This window comes from Sinocyclocheilus grahami, unplaced genomic scaffold (genome assembly GCF_001515645.1).
Source record: "Sinocyclocheilus grahami isolate Dianchi unplaced genomic scaffold, SAMN03320097.WGS_v1.1 scaffold803.1, whole genome shotgun sequence".
NCBI lineage: Eukaryota > Metazoa > Chordata > Actinopteri > Cypriniformes > Cyprinidae > Sinocyclocheilus > Sinocyclocheilus grahami.
The window spans coordinates 251,159-254,698 of record NW_015505982.1 but is presented as its reverse complement, the minus strand read 5'-3'; the positions used below and the strand labels follow the sequence as shown (position 1 = coordinate 254,698).

General features: G+C 39.5%; 1 pseudogene; it reads left to right on the top strand.

Moving 5' to 3' along the window:
* Nucleotides 1-646: 646 nt before the first annotated feature.
* LOC107562034 (uncharacterized) lies at nt 647-2,430 on the top strand (annotated as a pseudogene).
* The last annotated feature ends 1,110 nt before the right edge of the window (nt 2,431-3,540 follow it).

The window sequence follows — 3,540 nt, the reverse complement described above, 5'->3', positions numbered from 1 at the left end:
GCTCCTCCAACCAATCACAGACAGAGTCAAGCATCTCAAGATAGCGGGAAAACAAGACGCTGCTGTGACTTTAGCTCTGCAGGAAATGATGAACGATCATGTGATGCAGCGAAACAGAGGTTCACATCAAAACACAACAATCGTCTGTATGAGTGCTGATCTTTTTCATTATAAACTGCAGGATTGCTGTAAATGTTATGCTTAAGAAAAATATGTATATTGTATATCTGTGTAAATCTGTATATTGTTACAAATACATTTGTAAATGTTGTTAAAAAACAAATAAACAAACCAAAACAAAAAACCAAGTACCAAGTGTGATCCAAAAATGAAGAGACTCAGAGTTTAATTAATTTTAACGGAAAAAAAATATTTCATAATTTTATAACTATTGCATTGTAACATAAAATCTGCTCAAAAAAAAAACTACAAATATTATTGAACAAAAATGTATTACATTGATTTTCCTACAAAAAAAAAAGCACCAAGTGTGACCCAAAAACACAGACTGTAAAAAAACATGGACGTACTGTCTGTGACATCACTCATAGGGTTCAGAAGAGCATTTTTGAAGCCTAAAGTGGGCGGAGCCGACCGCCGCCATCTTGGCAGTGTGCCACCGCACGTCACTCCCGGATAATCGAAAATGGGCAAAAAGGCGGGACGTGGGTGAAGCAGTCTATGGTGACAGCAGTGCTGCCGTGCAAAGACAAAACACCATAACTTCGTTTTTGGTCGAAATGAGTTATTGATACTTTTGGGACATATATGACCTCCTTTATCATGTGTGTAAGTATCTTGAGAAAAGCCCCGGAGAAACCAAGGCAGAACACAGTATCATCAGTTACCGCTCTTTGACTTTGTTTTAGATCGCTCAAATTAAGTTACGGTGTTTTGCATTTGTTTAGCCGTTCGTCAATATTACTGTGCCAGCCTGGAGTTATGGTATTTTGCCTCTGTTTTTACTGTACATTAAAGTCTGCCGTGTTTAAATTACGGTGTGACTTGTGTACTTCCATACATCTGTCGGCACTTCTTTAGCCAAACAGATCACGATCTAACAAACTGCTCCATATAACAAAGCACTGTAAACAAGCAACGACTAGATAGCTTGGAAACAATCATTTTTTGTTTCTTTTTATAATGCAGATGCCAGCTCTCAGTCTGGGACTGCACACTTCTGCACGTGTGAGGAGTCGAATGCCATGACAGCGTATCACATAAAATCAGTTACTGTACGCAATTAAATCCGTTTCATACCTTTTCTTGTAACTCGATAAAAAACATTGCAATGAGCATCATCGGAGATGTTTAATTCACAATCATTCTGAGCATTATTCCTGCTGGCGTTCACATCAATCCACAAGTCGTTCTAAGGTTAAGCTATTTTCATTCAGTTCGATGTAAAAACAATATGCTAAGTATGTCTTGCATCCTTTAATGTTAGCGAACATTGCAAATAAATTGGTTGCAAAACGGTATCCACTCACGTTTAACTTTTTGTCTGGTTGTTACGGTCAGAAAAAAAACTGAATTACATTACTATATGTTATAGCCTAGCCAATGATCACTAGATTTTATACAGATGTTACTATAATCATTCTGTAAATGGTGATCAGCACCCAAATATTGTGGAAGTTACTGCCTTTTGCCTTGGCGTGACATCTCACTTTTTGCAGACAGTGCAAAGGCAGAGTACCTACAAAATAGCGGTAAAAATCAAGTTTGAGATCATTTTCATTAAAACATCTAATTGCCAGATTTCCAGTGTCCTACCCATAATTAATTTTTTAATTACAGGCCGACTCTGCCATCATTTCCACACTCTCCTCGTTGATCAATACTCGGGCTGATGCACTTGAAGGAATGATTAGCGCCAATGCTCTGAAGATAGAAGGGCTGAAGAAAACGGTATAAGTACAAGATTTAAAGAAGAGTGTGAAAGATGTAGATTCCAGACTTAAAGATCAAGAACGTCTCACGGGCACCTGGGAAACACGCATTTCTGATCTAGAGAGATACTCTCGCAGGTGGAATTTGAGATTGTTTGGAGTGCCTGAGACTTTCAAGGAAGATATAAGATCCGAGGTCATTCGAATCTGCAGCCAGACTTATCCCGAGGCCAAGAGCAGGTACCCTGATGTTGTTGACACTGTGCATCGGCTAGGGAGGAGAGGTGACAGCACAAAACCTTGCACCGTTATCATGCACTTCACCTCACGGGTTATCTACGATGCCTTATGGAAAACTGCCAAGAAGTCCCAGTTTCTCAAAGACAACAACCTGCGCTTCGCAGAGGATCTGACTTCGCTGGACCGGGAGAGATGGAAGAGCTTGTGGCCCAGAGTGAGAGAGGCGAGGGCTACTGGAAAAATGGCCTATTACGTCGGAGCGCGTGCGTTCATTGAAGGTGTGGAGATTGCTTTGTGAGTTCCATCATGAGGATCGTGTGCTCTTTTCTAAGATTGTGACTGTTAACTGTCACTATTGCATTTGAGCTATCATCATATTACAGCTGGACCTTTAAAATGATCATTGAAATTGGTCAGTTAAGCTCTGTTCATCTCAGTTTTCTTTTCATCTATCAGTCAGTTTTGATGTTTTGCCTTTGTTTTGATTTGTGTTAACAGCAGTTCATTGCTGTTTGTTTATCAATGTCGATATTGTTCATTTCTCTTAATGCCAGGGGTCTAAGAAACAATGTGAAGCGCAAAGCCCTCTTTTTGTTTGTTAAAAACCATGGATCAGACTTTTGCTTTTTTCAAGAAACCCATTCCACACAGGACAATGAGATCCCAGTGGGGCAGTGATGTATGGATGTCGCACGGCACAGAGCGATCAGCAGGTGTCACCATTTAAAAAAAATAAGTTTGCTGGTGAGATTCTACACGTTGTCAGTGATCCAAAGGGTCATTTTATCTTGTTAGTGGTTTCACTTGGTCAGACCATCTCAGTTTTATTAAATGTGTATGGGTACAATTCTTCTATAGAAAAAAACACTTTAATGGACATGATCAGTGAAAATATTCAGTACTGGTTAAATAAATACCCCAATGCTGTTCTTATTTTAGGTGGGGATTTCAATATGGTTTTAAATAGTGATTTAGATAGGTTTACCCCTAGAGCTGCTTCTATAAGTCCAATTCTGAATAATTTCATGTTGCGTTTTTGTGTTGTTGATATATGGAGAGAAATATATCCACAGTAGAGACTCTATTTTTGGAGTAGCAAGGACCGTTCTAAGCAGTCCCGAATAGATTACTGGCTTATTTCCCAAAGCCTAGCAAATACACTGAACAAAATTATAAACGCAACACTTTTGTTTTTGCCCCCATTTTTGTGGCATATCAAGATGCTGATTAGACAACATGATTATTGCACAGGTGTGCCTTAGTCTGGCCACAATAAAAGGCCACTCTAAAATGTGCAGTTTTATCACACAGCACAATGCCACAGATGTCGCAAGTTTTGAGGGAGCGTGCAATTGGCATGCTGACTGCAGGAATGTCCACCAGAGCTGTTGCCCGTGAATTGAATGTT